We start from the raw sequence: 22,748 nt of genomic DNA on the forward strand, positions 1-22,748 counted from the left end.
ATATACCTTTCACGTAGAGATGGTAACATAATACACATAGTGCTCCCTGTAGCCTATGACCTTTGATCTCTGGGGCCGTGGCTACCATATAATACTTTAAGTGGTCAAGGGTCATCATTATACTAAGTATGAACCCTGAGGGGGCTATAGTTCTTTAGCTAGAGATGTTTCAAATTTAACACATATTGCCCCCTGTAGCCAATGAACTTTGACCTCTGGGGTCGAGGCTACCCCGAGAAATTTTTAGGGGTCATGGGTCATCGTTATACCAAGTATGGACCCCGAGGCTACTTTAGTTCTAGAGCTAGAGGAGTGCAAAGGACTCGTCTTGAGAAGGAGAAGAAGAAGGAGAAGGAGAAGAAAAAGGAGAAGAATAAAGAGCATAAGCAGAATATCTATGCCCCGTTACCACGGGCATAGATAAAGAGCATAAGCAGAATATCTATGCCCCGTTAACACGGGCATAGATAACTAGATGGCACAGCTGTGTTTGACCAAACACGAATATCTATGCCCGTGATGACTTTCACCCTAACACTCCCTCAGCCTTTAACCTACCATGACACCTTTAATCCACCTAACACCCCGTAATATGTTTGATTCTAAAAGGCTATCAGTATACTGACTAAAATATTAAATTGAAAATCAAGGAATGCCCCTTTAATTGCATTTGCTGTGTAAACGCTTGAGGCCGCTCCTCCTTAAATAAATCAACAAACATGTTCCATACAAAAAAAAATTAAATCAAAAAAATCAAAAATCTGAATACCCCTTTAATCCCAAAACGGAGTGTCCCTTTAATGGCTATTCCATCACCCTAACACTCCCTCGGCCCTTAACCTATCATGACACCTTTAATCCACCTGACACCCCGTAATATGTTTGATTCTAAAAGGGCTATCAGTATACCGACTAAAATATTAAATTGAAAATCAAGAAATGCCCCTTTAATTGCATTTTCTGTGTAAACGCTTGAGGGCGCTCCTCCTTAAATAAATTAATAAACATGTTCCATGCAAAAAAAAAATCAAAACATTTTTTTTTTTAAATCTGAATACACCTTTAATCCTAAAACGGAGTGTCCCTTTAATGGATGTTCCATTGAATTTACATACTCCATCTGGAAGAGCTTTATAACAATACCTATATACATAAGAATCAATTGGACACATGCTAATAAGCTATTGCCACATCCTGATTTAAGTATCCTTGGCAATAGCGCGATGAGCACAAATATTAAATTGAAAATCAAGGAATGCCCCTTTAATTGCATTTGCTGTGTAAACGCTTGAGGGCGCTCCTCCTTAAATAAATCAACAAACATGTTCCATACAAAAAAATAAAATCAAAAAATCAAAAATCTGAATACCCCTTTAATCCCAAAACGGAGTGTCCCTTTAATGGCTATTCCATCACCCTAACACTCCTCGGCCCTTAACCTATCATGACACCTTTAATCCACCTGACACCCCGTAATATGTTTGATTCTAAAAGGGCTATCAGTATACCGACTAAAATATTAAATTGAAAATCAAGAAATGCCCCTTTAATTGCATTTTCTGTGTAAACGCTTGAGGGCGCTCCTCCTTAAATAAATTAATAAACATGTTCCATGCAAAAAAAAAATCAAAAATTTTTTTTTAAATCTGAATACACCTTTAATCCTAAAACGGAGTGTCCCTTTAATGGCTGTTCCATTGAATTTACATACTCCATCTGGAATAGCTTTATAACAATACCTATATACATAAGAATCAATTGGACACATGCTAATAAGCTATTGCCACATCCTGATTTAAGTATCATTGGCAATAGCGCGATGAGCACAAGGCTAACATCCTATATACCTTCAAGGTTGACATCCTATATACCTCTTATGTAGAGATAGTGACATTCCTAAATATACACATATTGCTCCCTGTAGCCTATGACCTTTGACCTCTGGGGTCACTGCTAACATATAATACTTTTAGGGGTCATGGGTCATAATTATACTAAGTATGAACCCTGAGGGCGCTATAGTTCTTGAGCTAGCTAGAGATGTTTCAAATTTTACACATATTGCCCCCTGTAGCCCATGACCTTTGACCTCTGGGGTCGGGGGGTACCAAAGGATGTTTCTAGGGGTCATGGGCCATCATTATACCAAGTATGGGCCCCTGAGGCTACTTTAGTTCTTGAGCTAGAGGAGTGCAAAGGACTGATCTTGAGAAGGAGAAGAAGAAGAAAGAGGAGGAGAAGAATAAAGAGCATAAGCAGAATATCTATGCCCCGTTAACACGGGCATAGATAACTAGAAACCACAGTTGTGTTTGACCAAACACGAATATCTATGCCCGTGATGACCACACCTAACCCCCTTCCCCTATTCACAAACGAAAACTTGATGAGCACCATGTGAAACCCCTTGTTTTAAACTTTCATTTGATATAGGCCTACATGTAATGCTCATAACACTAGACTGGCCCACACTCAATACCCTACCAAGCCTTCACTCTCATTTATACCCCACCAGACCATCACTCTCTCTAAAACACCACCAGACTGGACCACACTCTCTCTGATACCCCACCAGACCATCACTCTCTCTTATACTCCACCAGAAACTCACTCGCTCTAAAACACCACCAGGCTAACCCATAGTCTCTAATACCCCACCAAGCCTTCACTCTCTCTTATACTCCACTATACACTCACTCTCTCTAAAACACCCCAGACTGGCCCACACACTCTCTTATACCCTACCAAGCCTTCACTCTCTCTTATACCCCATCAGACCATCAATCTCTCTAAAACACCACCAGACTGGACCACACTCTCTCTAATACCCCACCAGACCCTCACGCTCTCTTATACTCCACCAGACACTCACTCGCTCTAAAACACCACCAGACTGGCCCACACTCTCTCTAATACCCCATCAGACCCTTACTCTCTCTTATACTCCACCAGACCATCACTCTCTCTAAAACGCCACCAGACTGGACCACACTCTCTAATACCCCACCAGACCCTCACTCTCTCTTATACTCCACCAGACACTCACTCGCTCTAAAACACCACCAGGCTGATCCAAATTCTCTCTAATATCCCACCCAGTCATCACTCTCTCTTATATTCCACCAGACACTCACTTGCTCTAAAACACCACCAGGCTGGCCCACACTCTCTCTAATACCCCACCAGACCCTCACTCTCTCTTATACTCCACCAGACACTCACTCGCTCTAAAACACCAACAGGCTGACCCATACTCTCTCTAATACCCCACCAAGCATTCACTCTCTCTTATACTCCACCAGACACTCACTCGCTCTAAAACACCAACAGGCTGACCCATACTCTCTAATACCCCACCAAGCCTTCACTCTCTCTTATACTCCACCAGACACTCACTCGCTCTAAAACACCAACAGGCTGACCCATACTCTCTCTAATACCCCACCAAGCCTTCACTCTCTCTTATACTCCACCAGACACTCACTCGCTCTAAAACACCACCAGGCTGACCCAAACTCTCTCTAATACCCCACCCAGCCATCACTCTCTCTTATACTCCACCAAACACTCACTAGCTCTAAAACACCACCAGACTGGACCACACTCTCTCTAATACCCCATCAGACCCTCACTCTCTTATACTCCACCAGACACTCACTAGCTCTAAAACACCACCAGACTGGACCACACTCTCTCTAATACCCCACCAGACCCTCCTCGCTCTAAAACACCCCCAGGCTGGCCCAAACTCTCTCTAATACCCCACCAAGCCATCACTCTCTCTTATACTCCATCAGACCCCACTCTCTCTGAAACACCACCAGACTGGAGAATACCCCTTTAGTCCCAAAACAGTGTGTTTCTTTAAGCGGTTAACCTCTTAACCCCATTGTACGTCTTGACGTATATTTGAAACCTTCATCATTGCAAATACAGGTAGCTACCAAAATGCTACCTATTGCGATACACTGTGTTAACCGGTCGTACCTATTTTGCTTTTTAAAGCATATGAACTTTGACCTCTGGGGTTGTGGCTAGCATAGTATACTTCTAGGGTCATAGGCCATCATTGTACCAAGTATGAACCCTGAGGGCCCTATAGTTTTTGAGCTAGAGCTGTTTGAAGTTTTACACATATTGCCCCCTGTAGCCCATGACCTTTGACCTTTGGGGTCGGGGGTACCCTAGGATGTATCTAGGGGTCATGGGCCATCATTGTACCAAGTATGGGCCCCAAGGCTACTTTAGTTCTTAAGCTAGAGGAGTGCAAAGGACTGATCTTGAGAAGGAGAAGGAGAAGGAGAAGGAGGAGAAGGAGAAGCCGAAGACTAAACACAACAAATACAATATCTATGCCCCGTTAACACGGGCATAGATAACTAGAAACCACAGTTGTGTTTGACCAAACACGAATATCTATGCCCGTGGCCCACACCACTCTCTCTAACACCCCACCAGACCATCACTCTCTTATACTCCACTAGACACTCACTCGCTCTAAAACACCACCAGGCTGGCCCTACTCTCTCTAATACCCCACCATGCCTTCACTCTCTCTTATACCCCATCAGACCATCAATCGCTCTAAAACCACCAGACTGGACCATACTCTCTCTAATACCCCACCAGACCCTCATTCTCTCTTATACTCCACCAGACACTCACTCGCTCTAAAACACCACCAGGCTGGCCCTACTCAATAGGGCCTACCCCCACCAAGCCTTCACTCTCTCTTATACCCCACTATACACTCACTCTCTCTAAAACCACCAGACTGGCCCACACTCTCTCTAATACCCTACCAAACCTTCACTCTCTCTTATACCCCATCAGACCATCACTCTCTCTAAAACACCACCAGACTGGTCCACACTCTCTAATACTCCATCAGACACTCACTCGCTCTAAAACTCCACCAACCTGGCCCCATACTCTCTCTAATACCCCACCAAGCCATCACTCTCTCTTATATTCCATCAGACCCTCATTCTCTCTGAAACACCACCAGACTGGAGAATACCCCTTTAATCCCAAAACATTTTGTCCCTTAAGCGGTTAACCTCTTAACCCCGTTGTACGTTGTGACGTAGGCCTATATTTGAAGCCTTCATCATTGCAAATACAGGTAGGTACCAAAATTCTTTCATAACCTCATGAATATGCATGATGCGTGTGATCTAAGCATCTATCTATATACTATTAAAGAGGAACTTGCCGATAATCGATACTTTGAAGAGGAACTGATCGATTCATCGGTATCATCTCGGAGATTATAGATAAATTATAAATTAATAAATAGATAAATAAATAAGTTCTAGCATTTCCAGATGAATGGTAAATGCATAGATAGATAGATAAATTAATAAATACAAATAATTATTTGGATTTATTCGGTAGATCAACCAATGGTGGCCCGCTTATTTACGGTCCGTTGCTGCGTTGCTATACGCGGATTACGCACAGGTCGTGGCAACTTCCCGACGCGCTAATGGTAACAAAACTTCCAGTTTCATCTAAGACGGAAAATATCACATCTCTTAGACGGAACTAACAAATTAATGGCTGAGACAAAGGTGGTTTTAAGTTACGTATTTTGAAAATAAATGGTCCAAGTGATCTAATAATTTTGAAAGTGATATTCGACGGAGAGTGGGCATTATGCGGCATGGTAACCGCAACGGCTATAATAATAAATCAACTGCATTCGTTTATGCAAATTATGACTTTCGGAAACTTCTTTTGTGATGACTTTCCGAAGATTTTAAATTCAAGGTAGGCCTAGGCATATATACGGTATTGGAAAGTAATTTGAGTTTATTCGTTTGTCAGGTTGTGATGAATTTCGATGGGGAGTGTGGGACATTATTAGCAGATTATAGCATGGTATAACTATAAAACCGCAACCGCTAAATATCCGTGGCGTAGATTTCTTTTTGACATTAGGGGAGGGATGAAAACATTTCTTGAAGTAGGCATATTAATAGTGAATCTTTTGGCAACATTAACGATGGCGTAGATTTCTCTTGGCATGGCATGGCATGGGGGATGGGTCCGTTTAAATCAATTTCTTGCAATAGGCCTACAGTGAAGCCAGCATCTTGGCGACAGAATAATTTATGGCAAGCTAATTAGGCCTACTGGTGAATTATATTGTGCAAAAGTGGAACAAATTCGCACGAAGGCCGCAAAAATTAGCACTTTTTAGTTTGGCCAAAAATGAGGTTAATTTTGTCAGAAACCCACATCTATTATACATGTGTGAACTTGGGGTGATTGTACGGACCATTGACCTTATCAAAACATTGGGGGGGGGGGGGGTATACCCACCCCAACACCGGAATTTACGCTATGTAACTCAACCTTCTTGAAACCCAATGTTGCTATAGGCCTACTTGATGAAACAGAAACACATATAAAAAAAAACGAACGAAAGAAATAAAGGAACCCACATACATGCGTCAACATGGAGGTGATTCCCCGGGGGTGATTCAGTAGATCATGCCCCTTATCGAAATATTGAGGAATTTATTACTCATCCCGGGATTTATGCCTATGTAAAGAAAGAAGAAGGAAGGAAGGAAAAAAGGAAGGAAAGAGGGAAGGAAAGAGGGAAAGAAAGGGGGAAAGAACGAAAGAAAGAAAGAAAGAAAGAAAAAGAAACAACGGGAAAGCAAGAAAGAGAAAGGGAGAGAGAAACGAAAACAAAGAAGAAATAGACAGACAGAAAGAAAGAAAGAAAGAAAGAGAGAGAGAGAGAGAGAGAAAGAAAGTGAACAAGCAAGAAACAGAAAGAGAAATGGAACGCAGGAAAGAGAGAAACTGAAAAAAAAAGGAAAGACAAAGAAAAATAAGTAAAAAGGGAAGGAAAGAGGGAAAGAAAGAAAGAACTTAGAAAGAAAGAAAGAAAAGGGAAAGAAAGAAAGAAAGATAGAAAGAAAGGGAAAGAAAGAAAGAAAGAAAGAAAGGAAAGCAAGAAAGAAAGTGAGGGAAAGCAAGAAAGAAAGGGAGGGAAAGCAAGAAAGAAAGGGAGGGAAAGCAAGAAAGAAAGGGAGAGAAAGCAAGAAAGAAAGGGAGGGAAAGCAAGAAAGAAAGAACGGGAAAGCAAGAAAGAAAGAACGGGAAAGTAAGAAAGAAAGAACGTCGTTTGCAAAGTAGAGGCAACAAAAAGGAGGGAAAGCAAGAAAGAAAGAAAGAAAGAACGGGAAAGCAAGAAAGAAAGAACGGGAAAGCAAGAAAGAAAGAACGGGAAAGCAAGAAAGAAAGAACGGGAAAGCAAGAAAGAAAGAACGGGAAAGCAAGAAAGAAAGAACGGGAAAGTAAGAACGTCGTTTGCAAAGTAGAGGCAACAAATGGTAGGCCTACCACATCACTAACCGCGTAATAATTGAGCTGTTAAAAGCGATACCAATTGACATGATTACCATTTCCATCGTTTATACTAACCGATCCCGTTTACTAACCGCTCCCATTTACTCATCTAGCGGGGGCCCGCGCGAAGCGCGGGTACCCGCTAGTATTTTATTATTTGTGAAAACGCGAACGCAATACGAGGTCACTAACATAGACATACCACTTGTTTGTCTGGGGTCACTGATATCTCACAATTGACTCCGGACGCGCAACAATGACTTCCGCGTCTGACGTAGCAATCAAAACATGGGGTGATCGGGGCCCCGGACATGGACAAAAAAATTGGCATTTGCGAATTGCAGCGTCCAATTTAAATTATGGCCACTACTCAAAAAAATAAATAAAAAGCAGCCCCGATCACAGCACGTAAACCAATAAATATGCACACACATTCTAAACAAAACAGAGTCCTGTTTTGAATGAATATTGAATAAATATAAACAATTTTTCCTGATATGTTTGTTCCTGTGTTAGGCCGTATAAAATTAATGTTTTGGTTCTCGTCCAGAGGATTTTCATGAATTGATGAGGGAGGGAGGTGTTTTTTTTTTTTTTTTTTTTTTTCAATGTAAAATTAGCATTGTCAGTAGTTTTCGGTCTTCTCCAACAGTGCTCGAGGAAACGATGAGGCCCTTTTTTTTTTTTTTTTTCAAATGTGAGATTCTGAGGATAAACCCCTAGAGTACCACAAAAGACTTGGAAGTGATGCTTGTTCTCTAATAAACTTATTTATATGTATGAAGATTTCATAAATCATTCCAAAGTCTAAAAAATTGAAAAATCTAAAAAAAAAAAAAAATCTGACAAATCCCAGAAATTGAGGAGGGAGGGACGAGAACCAAAATATTAATTTTACACGGCCTTACGTTAATCGAGTGAGCTCCCGGAGTGAGCTTTGCGATCTGCGTCTAGGTCTCAGCTGCCCCCGGTCTCAGCTACAACCAAACGATATTACAATCAAATTATTTTAGCTAGCCTAGCCTCCGTGACATCCCAGTGAAGGTGTAAAAATACAAATTTGTTATTGCTTAAGTGTACTTGAAGGATAAAGTCATTAAAATTGCCAATTAGATATTTTTGAAATGAAACATTTGCCCCCCCAAAAAAAAAAAAACCGAGGAAAATAGCAGTATATATGGTGGACTATTGACAAAATTGGAAAATAAATCTTGTATTTTGTTTGTAAAATAAATTACACGTCCGGCTTTTGGCTTTAAAACCACTAACAAAATCTGAATCTTGATTTTTAATTATCATCCGGATGAGAAAATTACTGAGTATGCCTATTTATTATTTTGTATGGTAATTTGAAGCTCAAATTCATGGCCCTATAATAGTCATGCTGGCCGGGCATGCTGGTTGTTCTTTCCCATGTTCCTCACAATATAAACAATTATTTATTCACAATCATTTTGTAAATGGTAGGCCTAAAGTCTTATTCAGATTTCATTTGACAGCTTAACCATCGCGTATACGCGCGCGACGTCAAGCGTGTGCATTGGACCTTGTGCAAATAATACGCGCTGGACGGCTAGCAGCCCAGACAAACAAGTGGTATGTCTATGGCTAGCAGTACGCTTAATTTGTAAAAGGGAATCTGACTAAGACTTTAACAAATATCATGTAGCCGAAACATCATGGCACAGGGGGCCTAGCATGCTAGCTAGGCCTAGCATTTGTTGTTCCTCACCATAGGAAATCAGTCATCGTAGTGACGGAGGTGTGACGATGTGAGTAGGCTACCTAGGGTTAGGTAATTTAAACCTGGAACTGTTTTTTAAATTCATTTTTAGAGCATCGTTCCATTCTATTTTTCTCGGATCATTCTGCAAGTTTGTTTAAACGGTCCTCGGTAAACGGCCGGCCCGGTTAAAACGGTCGCGCCGTGCAGAGACACTTGCATGCTCGCGCTCATGATGCAGGGCATGATGCTTGGTTGGGTCCTGATATTGACCAGCAATGCCAGGCTTAAACAAAATGCTCAAGCCAGGCTAAAGAGCGTAGTAATCATGATGATATAGCATGCTGGCCAATATGGAAAAATAGGGCCTACAGATTTGAAGATACAGTGCAAGGAAAATTAGAGCTCTATTTTTACTGTCAGCCACCGGTAGGCCTACGGTATTGTCAGCCTTTGGTGGGTCAAGAGAAAATTCTGATTTTAAGGCAATAAAATTGTAATCACATTTATAAAACCTATAAAACCTACTTACCGGGTGTAAACCCTAATGGTAGAACTATATATTCATCCACATAAATCCAAGTATTACAATTATATTATCCAGGTCCACTTGTAAACATGAGAATTTAAACCGGCGTGCAATAATCATGATAATCATGATTGATAATGCAACTCATTCACGCATTCAGACTGCTGCCCTCATACACATTGAAAATTTCGTTGATCATGGCCTGCTGAGTGGATGGGAGACCACTGCTGCCCTCATACACATTGAACATTTCGTCGGTCATGGCCTCCGAGTGGATGGGAGACCAATTACACATATTGCCCCCTGTACCCCATGACCTTTGACCTCTGGGGTCGGGGGGTACCCTAGGATGTATCTAGGGTCATGGGCCATCATTGTACCAAGTATGGGCCCAGGGGCTACTTTAGTTCCTGAGCTAGAGGTGTGCAAAGAAGTGGTCTTGAGGAGGAGGAAAAGGAGAAGACTAACTAGAAACCACAGTTGTGTTTGACCAAACACGAATATCTATGCCCGTGGCCCACACTCTCTCTAACACCCCACCAGCCCATCACTCTCTTATACTCCACCAGACACTCACTCGCTCTAAAACACCACCAGACTGGACCACACTCTCTCTAATACCCCACCAGACCCTCACTCTCTCTTATACTCCACCAGACACTCACTCGCTCTCAAACACCATCAGGCTGACCCAAACTCTCTCTAATGCCCCACCAGACTCCCACTCTCTCTTATACTCCACCAGACACTCATACGCTCTAAAACACCAACACCCATACTCTCTAATACCCCACCAAGCCTTCACTCTCTCTTATACTCCACCCGACACTCACTCGCTCTAAAACACCAACAGGCTGACCCATACTCTCTATAATACCCCACCAAGCCTTCACTCTCTCTTATACTCCACCAGACACTCACTCGCTCTAAAACACCACCAGGCTGGCCCAAACTCTCTCTAATACCCCACCAAGCCATCACTCTCTCTCATACTCCATCAGACCCTCACTCTCTCTGAAACACCACCAGACTGGAGAATACCCCTTTAATCCCAAAACATTGTGTCCCTTTAAGCCGTTAACCTCTTAACCCCATTGTACGTCTTGACGTATATTTGAAGCCTTCATCATTGCAAATACAGGTAGCTACCAAAATGCTACCTATTGCGATACACTGTGTTAACCGGTCGTACCTATTTTGCTTTTTAAAGCATATGAACTTTGACCTCTGGGGTTGCGGCTAGCATAGCATACTTCTAGGGTCATATGCCATCATTGTACCAAGTATGAACCCTGAGGGCGCTATAGTAGTTGAGCTAGAGCTGTTTGAAATTTTACACATATTGCCCCCTGTAGCCCATGACCTTTGACCTTTGGGGTCGGGGGGTACCCTAGGATGTATCTAGGGGTAATGGGCCATCATTGTACCAAGTATGGGCCCAGGGGCTACTTTAGTTCCTGAGCTAGAGGAGGGCAAAGGACTGATCTTGAGAAGGAGGAGAAGGAGAAGGAGGAGAAGGAGAAGGAGAAGGAGAAGTCGAAGACTAAACACAACAAATACAATATCTATGCCCCGTTGCACGGGCATAGATAACCACAGTTGTGTTTGACCAAACACGAATATCTATGCCCGTGATGACCACACCTAACCACCTCCCCTATTCAAAAACGAAAACTTGGTGAGCACCATGTGAAACCCCTTGTTTTAAACTTTCATTTGATATACATGTAATGCTCATAACACTAGACTGGCCCACACTCTCTCTAATACCCTACCAAGCCTTCCCTCCCATTTATACCCCACCAGACCCTCACTCTCTCTAAAACACCACCAGACTGGACCACACTCTCTCTGATACCCCACCAGACCCTCACGCTCTCTTATACTCCACCAGACACTCACTCGCTCTAAAACACCACCAGGCTGACCCAAACTCTCTCTAATACCCCACCCAGCCATCACTCTCTCTTATACTCCATCAGACACTCACTAGCTCTAAAACACCACCAGACTGACCCATACTCTCTCTAATACCCTACCAAGCCTTCACTCTCTCTTATACCTCATCAGACCATCAATCTCTCTAAAACACCACCAGACTGGACCACACTCTCTCTAGATCCCCACCAGACCCTCACTCTCTCTTATACTCCACCATACACTCACTCGCTCTAAAACACCACCAAGCTGACCCAAACTCTCTAATACCCCACCCAGCCATCACTCTTTCTTATACTCCACCAGACACTCACTAGCTCTAAAACACCACCAGACTGGCCCACACTCTCTCTAATACCCCACCAGACCCTCACTCTCTCTTATACTCCACCAGACACTCACTCGCTCTAAAACACCAACAGGCTGACCCATACTCTCTCTAATACCCCACCAAGCCTACACTCTCTTATACTCCACCAGACACTCACTCGCTCTAAAACACCAACAGGCTGACCCATACTCTCTCTAATACCCCACCAAGCCTTCACTCTCTCTTATACTCCACCAGACACTCACTCGCTCTAAAACACCAACAGGCTGACCCATACTCTCTCTAATACCCCACCAAGCCTTCACTCTCTTATACTCCACCAGACACTCACTCGCTCTAAAACACCACCAGACTGACCCAAACTCTCTCTAATACCCCACCCAGCCATCATTCTCTCTTATACTCCACCAGACACTCACTAGCTCTAAAACACCACCAGACTGGACCACACTCTCTCTAATACCCCACCAGACCCTCACTCTCTCTTATACTCCACCAGACATTCCCTAGCTCTAAAACACCACCAGACTGGCGGACACTCTCTCTAATGCCTCACCAGACCCTAAACTGTAATTGATATAAGTATCATCCTCATAGCACCTAAAATGAAAAAAAGCGCCCAATTGGGCGCCAAATCTATAAAAACTGGTGACCACCCCTTACAAACCGTGACAACCCTTAACCCTCCTAACACCCATTAACCAACCATACGCCATGTCCCACAATGACAACCTTTTGAGGTGGTCCAAGGCACTAATATCAAAAGCCTACACATTCCCTTTTAAGGAATTTTTGTGATCAATTTCCTTGACGTACGATTCAGGCCGTTATCATTGCAAATACAGGTAGCTACCAAAATGCTACCTATTGCGATACACTGTGTTAACCGGTCGTACCTATTTTGCTTTTTAGAGCATATGAACTTTGACCTCTGGGATTGCGGCTAGCATAGCATACTTCTAGGGTCATAGGCCATCATTGTACCAAGTATGAACCCTGAGGGCGCTATAGTAGTTGAGCTAGAGCTGTTTGAACTTTTACACATATTGCCCCCTGTAGCCCATGACCTTTGACCTTTGGGGTCAGGGGGTACCCTAGGATGTATCTAGAGGTCATGGGCCATCATTGTACCAAGTATGGGCCCAGGGGCTACTTTAGTTCCTGAGCTAGAGGGGTGCAAAGGACTGATCTTGAGAAGAAGGAGAAGGAGAAGGCGAAGGAGAAGGAGAAGTCGAAGACTAAACACAACAAATACAATATCTATGCCCCGTTACACGGGCATAGATAACTAGAAACTCCCACAGTTGTGTTTGACCAAACACGAATATCTATGCCCGTGGCCCACACTCTCTCTAACACCCCACCAGACCATCACTCTCTTATACTCCACCAGACACTCACTCGCTCTAAAACACCACCAGGCTGGCCCTACTCTCTCTAATACCCCACCATGCCTTCACTCTCTCTTATACCCCATCAGACCATCAATCGCTCTAAAACACCACCAGACTGGACCATACTCTAATACGCCACCAGACCCTCATTCTCTCTTATACTCCACCAGACACTCACTCGCTCTAAAACACCACCAGGCTGGCCCTACTCTCTCTAATACCCCACCAAGCCTTCACTCTCTCTTATACCCCACTATACACTCACTCTCTCTAAAACACCACCAGACTGGCCCACACTCTCTAATACTCCACCAAGCCTTCGCTCTCTCTTATACCCCACTATACACTTACTCTCTCTAAAACACCACCAGACTGGCCCACACTCTCTCTAATACCCTACCAAACCTTCACTCTCTCTTATACCCCAGCAGACCCCCACTCTCTCTTATACTCCACCAGACACTCACTCCCTCTAAAACTCCACCAGGCTGGCCCTATACTCTCTAATACCCCACCAAGCCATCACTCTCTCTTATACTCCATCAGACCCTCATTCTCTCTGAAACACCACCAGACTGGAGAAAACCCCTTTAATCCCAAAACATTTTGTCCCTTTAAGCGGTTAACCTCTTAACCCCATTGTACGTCGTGACGTATATTTGAAGCCTTCATCATTGCAAATACAGGTAGCTACCAAAATTCTACCTATTGCGATACACTGTGTTAACCGGTCATACCTATTTTGCTTTTTAAAGCATATATGAACTTTGACCTCTGGGGTTGTGGCTAGCATAGCATACTTCTAGGGTCATAGGCCATCATTGTACCAAGTATGAACCCTGAGGGCGCTATAGTTTTTGAGCTAGAGCTGTTTGAAATTTTACACATATTGCCCCCCTGTAGCCCATGACCTTTGACCTTTGGGTCGGGGGTACCCTAGGATGTATCTAGGGGTCATGGGCCATCATTGTACCAAGTATGGGTCCCGAGACTTTTTTGGTTCTTGAGCTAGAGGAGTGCAAAGAAGTGGTCTTAAGAAGAAGGAGGAGGAGGAGGAGGAGAAGGAGAAGTCGAAGACTAAACACAACAAATACAATATCTATGCCACCGTTCCACGGGCATAGATAAGAAGGAGAAGGAGAAGCCGAAGACTAAACACAACAAATACAATATCTATGCCCCGTTAACACGGGCATAGATAACATTCAACATAATAGCAAACACAAATGCCAAAAAAACACGTGTTTAGGTAGTGTTCAGAAATTATACACCAAGCATAAAACCAGCGACTATATACTTTAAATCAACAGGATAAAACCAGTAATAACTTATAAGGCCAAAATGGTTTTTTGCTTGCCCTCTACCGACCGACCCAAAATTGGCCAAAATCAGGGTCGGCCCTTTAAAAAAAAATTAAATTTTTAGTTTATAATTTTAAAGCGTTTTTATTGCTTTTTCTGTGTCTTAAATTTTATTTCAAAGCTAAATTTGGCCAACAACATTTTTCTCAAGAAGAAAATCATTACTGTAAACACATTACAACATTTATAACCATTCATCAATGTATGTTTCCGATATACTTAGCGTCGTATGCATGTAAGTATGCAGTCGTTCTAATTGAGTCAATTTCTATGGTGTAGGCCTATCTTGCGTATATTAAAGGTCTGAAGTGAAGTACATGTATCTTTTCACATGACCAATGTTCATTGCCTACAGGCCTATACAGTAGTGAGTCATTAAAAAAATACATATATTTTTCCGACCGACCGACCCACCCTAAAAATCCCACTGGAGGGCAAGCAAACAATTTTTTTCTTGGCCTAATACACATACAGGGTGAGTAAAAAAAAGTGCAATAGAGCAAAGAATCGATATTTATGTAAGAACCACGTTGAACTTTCCAATTATTGAAAGTTTCTATAAATGCCACACTCAATAGTCACCTGTTGTGAAAAAATGAAGTCAATCACATCTACCGTTTACCTTTTATGAGTCCTTTTGCTACGATACCCAATTTCATTATTTGTCCACGAGGTACCATGTATTGTGAATGAGAGCACACAATGCGCGATAAAGGCACCAGCTCTGAAACTTAAATAAGGTTGATTTTTGTGTTATTTTAATTTCTTTTTTCTGTTCAAACAAACTTTCTAACATTACTTTAAGTCCTTCGTACCTCATTCGACTCCAACTCCAGTTTTTACCCCCAGACAGAAATAATTCGACCACAAACACCAATTGCGTATCTGTCAGGCATTCAGACAGACATTCATATATTTATTTGCATCAAATATCATATGTTACAATAAATTAGCATGCACATTAAGAAAACAGCTTCCACAATACTTTGAAAATATAGTTAGTATTATTACCAGGACCTAGATGAACCTACCTAAGATACCTCCCCAGTGAACTATCTACCTGGGAGCTGATTAAGTCATAACAAAACTATATTATTGGATATACCGCCCCAGTGAACAATCTACCTGGAATCTAGTACCTCCCCAGTGAACAATCTACCTGGGAGCTGAATTGATCATGAATCAGGACCTAGATGAACCTACCTAAGTTACCTCAACCCAGTGAACAACCTACCTGGGAACTGATCATGTCATAATGAATATATTATTGGATATACCGTCCCAGTGAACAATCTACCTGGAATCTAGTACCTCCCCAGTGAACAATCTACCTGGGAGCTGAATTGATCATGAATCAGGAGCTGATCATGTCATAACTAAACAAATGAATAATTATATTAGTGAATAGTGGGCTGAATCTTTACGATAACTGTGCATGAATACTGTTCTTCCAAGAGATTGCTTCCTGGAATCCTAGGAGAGAAATTCCTGAAAGGTTAATTTGGATATAAAATAGTATATTAATCCAATATGAAAATATATAAAGTATACATGTACATAATTAAATACATGTTAGAAAACATTGCCAAAGGAGGCACTAGTCATACATTAAAATGTATGCAAGTGACTCCTTACTTTTTTTTTTTTTTTTTTTTTTTTTTTTTTTTTGGTGAAGGGTAGGGGTATATAGATTTCTTTCTTTCCTTTTTTTTTTGCATTATTTGGTATTGCCAAGAAATAGATGAGTGCATTTGAGTAACAAGTGTTAATAATCCAAGCAGTATCACCTGCATAATACGATTAACTTTAATGCATTCATCGTCAATACAATGTAACTGTGGCTGAATAGTTATAGATGGAAAATTCGGCTAAACGTTATATTGTGAATACCTTTTGGTCAAACAATTTGTGAGTTTTTGTGACCCATTTGTAATCCATACCTCATAAAACTTTATCAAGTTTTGTAGCCAACATATTGTAGCCAACATATTGCGAGGGCCTTTTATAGATCTGTTATCGCCCGTTATGCATGATTATCAGATTATCAGCAACTTAATCTTATATAGCGCATTATATCAAAGACCACAAGGCGCTTTACAATTAAAACATGAGTACGTAAAAACAAAATGCCCATAGAACTATAAATATACATCATTAAAAAATAACAATTAAATTTTAAATGAGGAACACGATGAACATTGCACAAAAGGGATTGCAAAAAAAAAATACATGCAAAATGAGCAAAGAAACAACTATGTGAAATGTTTAAAGTGAAGGCAAAAGCAATAAAGCAAAATAAGCTTAACCAAAGTAATTTTTTATAAACAACGGCAATATACTGCAAACAGATATCAAACAGAAGATGAAATTAGAATCATAAAACACAATTTTTTTAAAAGCCAAGCTGTACACTACATAGATAACACGTGAGTTGAAAACTAAAAAAAATGAAAATGAAGTATACCGCAAAGCAATTAAACACATGATCAATTCAATGCAATATCAAAATGGCAATTTAACACAGTATCAAATTGAATATGAAAAATTGCAAACAAATGGATACTTAACACAAACAATACCAAAGTGGCGAAACAAACATATTTACACCAGGTATAATACTCAATGAAAAGAGCAATCACGAGTACCACCAAGAAAATAACTTGAGTGGAGTAGGCAAAATATTATGCGAAACATATAGCACACTTTTTTAAATATAATTAATAACCAAAATTGCACAATTATTAATAATACAATAATATCAAAATATGAACTAACAATACCAAAGTGGCGAAGCAAACATATCTACACCAGGTATAATGCTCAAATGAAAAGAGCAAGACACATCACGAGAGCGACCAAATACTATATATGAAAACAATCTTGAAATTTGCGGGCACCGTAATTCTGTTTCTTAAGTTTCTGGAGAAAATGTGAAAATGTAGTTTGGTCACTGACTAACTTACGCCAACCTGACAATTGAATTCTTAATAATTATTGTTCTGGTACAATGTAACTTATCCACTGCACAGTGTCAGCAAATGTAAACTTATAACTTGAGCACTCCAATTGCTAAATATACTTTCTCCATACTTCCATTAAGCAGACATTTGGAGTATACCGATACACAACAACTGAAAGTAATATTTGATAATGCTGTATAATACATGCTGGTGAGCCAGTCAAATGTTCCGATAAATTGAATCACACGCAATTCCAGTACTTTGGTCCCATCTCAATAAGAAGTGAGTACATGGTTTTTTGTTTTGTTTTTTTTAATACATGATTGCATGCCGTTTTATTTTATGCTTATTAACCCAAGCAATCGAAACAGTCCTTGTGTAGCTTATAAATGCAACATGCAATACTATACAATTTCTTCTTCACCTAGGCAGAAGTGCATCTATACCTAGTGTTTAATTATACCATTATCATGTTAATCGAGTATATTTATTAATCTGTGCTGAATATATTGTACGCTGTTCTTGTATCATCCTTTGACTGCTTAATAAAGGACCATGCAGTAACTTCTTCAGTGGTATTTGCATCCATCCTTAGCCTCCTTCGTAACATTCCATGTTATGTGCAAAACTATACCAATATAAGTCATTGTTATATGTGGCTAAAGTAAGCCCCTGTAGGTATTGTAGGTTAATGATGGGATCAACGTCAAGTAGCTGTGGTAATTGCGACTCTTAAAACAGGCAAAGCATCTTCCCTTCTGCTACCCGACTAGAAGTATTTAATCTGCAATGAAGAAGAGAAAAACAAGGAGGAGCAAATTGTGCAAGCATATAGTCCTTCACCTATATATACACACAAGCCTAATGAAAATACCTTACTCAAAGAAAAACAAAATATTTACTCATTTTTTGAAAATCCGGTACATAAAGATGTCACCGAGTGGAGTAAACAATTGAAGTAAACTATGCCGAGTTGGAACTCATTGCTGATCAATAAGCATTCGGCAAATTAGCTGGAAGAATTTGGGCAATCCAACCATAGACCATAGACTATGATCCAACAACTTGTTTATCACTTTGGCTTTCCTGATGATAAATTTTCCATAAGCTCCTTTAAAAATCACAATTTTTGCATATATGACAAAATAGAATATGTCATAGACTATTTTCGATAATAAATGTTAACCATTATGAATGCGTTCAATTTACAATTACTGTATTCAACATTAAGTGGTCAAATGATTAGTGTTAATTTAATGTACATGTAATACTAACAGCCAGAGTATGCAAATAAGTGGAGTACAAGGCAGTCTACTGTCCGAGAAACCCTTAAACGACCTTCCAAAATGCTAAAATTATTATAGTGCTGTTCAATTCTGTTGACATTTTCTGCAAGTTTCATACACAAGCATCTCTATTTACATGACGCTCACCGATTGCCTTGAATATTAAACCTGCTAACCATTTTACAATTTTTCATGATGGCATGCTATCAGCAAAAACTGTGCACCATTCAAAATTAAAATCATTCAAAATTAAAACTGCACACGAGTGCACCATTCAGAATTAAAGCTGCTCATTAAATTTCCTGATGGTCATTGACATTACTACAAGATGCCCCACCCACAAAAAAAAAAAACAGCGCGGCATATGAATGGAGAGAGCATAAACAGTAGTACGATGCATGTCGCCGGCATGGCCCACCTCTTATTTTAATTTACCTCCAACAAGGGGAAAACCCCGAGATCTTCTAATCCACTACAACAATCAAAATCCGTGAATTTATTGGACCTTGGACCAATTAAGGCTTGGTACTCCCCAAAAAGTTTGAGTTCTCTTGACCCAACGCTTATTATTTCTGATCCATGCTTTTTATCAAAGCACCCTTTAATATCAATCATTGCCCCAACTTGTCATTCATTCTGGCATTCATTGCCCCGCCCTGTTTTGAAATAATATCGATCATATTTTCTTTTTATAACAATGAAACACGCCAATTCGATATAATCAAGTGCGTTGAATTCTGCAGCCTGTCATGCCTATCTTTGTCCTGCAGAAGTCCGATATTTTTCTCTCAATTAAGTCAATGCATTACGTGAACAACGTAAATTGAATGTAAAAGCCCAATATGATACTAATTTATAACATTTTAACCCATTAACTGCACAAGTTTATTGATACATAAAAGCTCATACAATTTGTTTTGGATTCGACTAAATGTCGTACGTATTCAACGATGTATTATATACTAGTGTAAATTTAGGTATAACGTCATCTCATTAATATTAATATACGACCGTCGCAATCATTGTAATGCATGTAATGGGTTGCTGACACGTCATAGAAAATCGGCTATTTGCATAATCACCACCGATTGATTGACGGGCTTTGTGTTTTGTGTTCTGTTTTCGTGAATCAAAGTTTGACGTACTTTTAGCTCAGTCATTTTTGTGAATTAAATTTTATAAAGCAATATTAATACTTTGTCTCACTATTGAATATATCTCCCTACGTTTATACTGAAACTGATATGACGAACTTTTTAAAAGCAAGTTTCTCACCAAATCAACTCATTATGACTGCCATTATGACCTCAACACCACTGCTGCCTCCTCTTCATGGATACTCGGGATAGATGACTGCAGACATCTTACTTGAAAATTACGTTTCAGTACTGTTATTTTACGTAGAATTGTTACAATCCAGCGGCTTCCGTTCCCTCAATCGGGTTAGTTTTAACCAGGTATTTGATGCAAATAAAATTCCGATCAATGTCGCAAATTATTTACCCTTCGATCCTTCCATGCTTGCTGCAAGGCCGCTGTAAACCTCATCTCGATGGTTTCACTCGCCCTGCTGCTGGTTGTTTCGTGCGTAAACACTTCAAATTAAAACGTCTATTTTCTGCCCACTTCAGATGCGAAAAGGAGACCAAACTATTACTACCATTTGTAGTTGCGATGTTTTAGACATTTGTGATGCCACTAGAATCTGGACGTCGATACCAATTGCATTGGTCCCGTCCAAGTATTTCTTTTTAGATGTAGATTTAAACGGTCTATGAATGCACTTAAATAACCGATGAAATATCAAGCCATGCACCCGGCGAATTGCCCGGTACTTGTGCAATTATAATAGACCTAAAGTTTTTATTCCAGCTAGTAGCATCATTTATCCACAGCGGTCCCCTCAATTTATTTCCTTCATACACGATCATGACAAATTTGTTTTAATTCTCCAACGAAATTCGGGAGAAAAAATTCACCACATGACTTGTCTGCATGAATGTTGACAGAATAATGGTGGTACATACACACACACAAGAATCAAGCCTTGTTAAAGGTGATCGCTGATTGGCCCAATGAACACTGATGGTGCCCATGATAAACAAATAGACAATACACATGTATCACCTCATATTGATCTTATATCACTTCATATTGATTTTTTAGCAATAAACTAACAGGACCAAACCATTATTTCTGCAGGGGTCAAACTGGTTTTTAACCTGGTGGTTCAAAACGTTATTTTAATCACAATATGTCCAACTTACTGGATATTTCATAATCACTCCACTTCAATTTGCGCGCATTTCATTTCGACATTTGAAAAAATACGCCAACAAATGTGTATGTTTTTGATAGAGAATAAACATCTTTAAAGTAAAGGTAAAATGAAAATAACAACAAATAATGTTTCTTTTCCTTAAACAAGACCAAGGACAATAACAATTTGGGTGCTCCATTTTATTTCAATGCCAATGAGGTTAAGGGGTGGGGTATGAACGTTTGGCAGTATTTATTGTGGGACATTAGAGCACATCAGACATATCGAATTGCATTCTGAATACGAAGAATGTCCTTCTGATATCAAATAATTTTGATTTTTAAAATTCGCAATGTAATACACATTTTAGGGCAAATGATTAAAAATTGATATTTTTGATATTTAGCAGTACTCGAAGTAAACTTTATAAATCTGATGATTTATACTTAAAGTGTATGTATGTGGGATGAAAAGCCGATGATCAATTGAAAATTTTGACCTTTCGTATTGAAGATATGGATTTTTTTCCTAAAACACCAAAAAAATTAGGTCTTTTTGGAAAAAAATCCATATCTTCAATATGAAAGGTCAAAATTTTCAATTGATCGTCGGCTTTTCCTCCCAGCTACATACACTTTAAGAATATGTCATTAGATTTATAAAATTTACTTCGAGGACTGTTATATATCAAAAATGTGAAAAATATCAAATTTTAATAATTTGTCATAAAATTTGTATTATATCGTGAATTTCAAAAATTGAAAATTATTTGATATCAGAAAGACATTCTTCGTATTGAGAATGCAATTCGATATGTCTGGTGTGCTCTCATGTCCCACAAAAAATACTGTCGAAACGCTCAAAACGCTCATTCCAGATCCCTTAAGAAAATAGCAGTTGTTCTAAATCTACCTTACACAGAGTGGGCTGACATTCAAATTTTAGATGTTTCTTGGACAAACATTAAACTTGGGTATCGCTATAAAATGTGTCATAAAAACAAAACGGTAAATGCCAATTCCTTGGTTATTTCACACAAGGTCACTAATGGATATATCATTTATAAAATGTTTTAAAACCTTAAAGGTTCAAATCGGTTCTTAAATAAAAATGGATTCTTATCTCTATTGCACTTTTTTTTTTACTCACCCTGTACATCAAAAATGCACATAAAGTTAATCAACTACTATACGGTTATATCACAACATTCAAGAAAACATTTTTAAATCAAAACTTGATGCTAAACATTCTTAGATTAAATAATGTTAAAAAGTGTTAACAAAATTGTTTGCAAAACTATCTTGATATAACATTTTTAAAATGCTGTTGTAGTGTTTTTTCGTATAAAACATAAACCGACATTTAAATCAAAAACCAAAGTGCGTTTCTATTTGAGAATGGTGCGTGGATATGGAGAGTCTGACAGATTTATCTAATTTTCTGAGAATAAACAGGTTACTACAGAATCAGAATAAATAGGCGTTATATTATACTTAGCAGATAGCGTGATATTTTTGCAATTAGATAATGATTCTCGCTCACTTACCACTTCAATTTCAGAGACTGCGTCGATAATGTCGGCAGTCGGTGTTCCAAAA

The 22,748-nt window shown here is 39.8% G+C and overlaps 1 protein-coding gene across 1 annotated transcript in view; it reads right to left on the reverse strand.

The window, feature by feature from the left end:
• Positions 1-22,748, reverse strand: part of LOC140152480 (tetratricopeptide repeat protein 37-like) — a 45,299-nt gene extending 22,551 nt beyond the window's left edge. The window contains exon 1 of the mRNA XM_072174813.1: positions 22,697-22,748. The gene's annotated coding sequence lies outside the window, so the exon portion shown is untranslated. The remainder of the gene's footprint in view (positions 1-22,696) is intronic.

The sequence above is a fragment of the Amphiura filiformis genome, chromosome 1 (genome assembly GCF_039555335.1).
Source record: "Amphiura filiformis chromosome 1, Afil_fr2py, whole genome shotgun sequence".
Classification (NCBI taxonomy): domain Eukaryota; kingdom Metazoa; phylum Echinodermata; class Ophiuroidea; order Amphilepidida; family Amphiuridae; genus Amphiura; species Amphiura filiformis.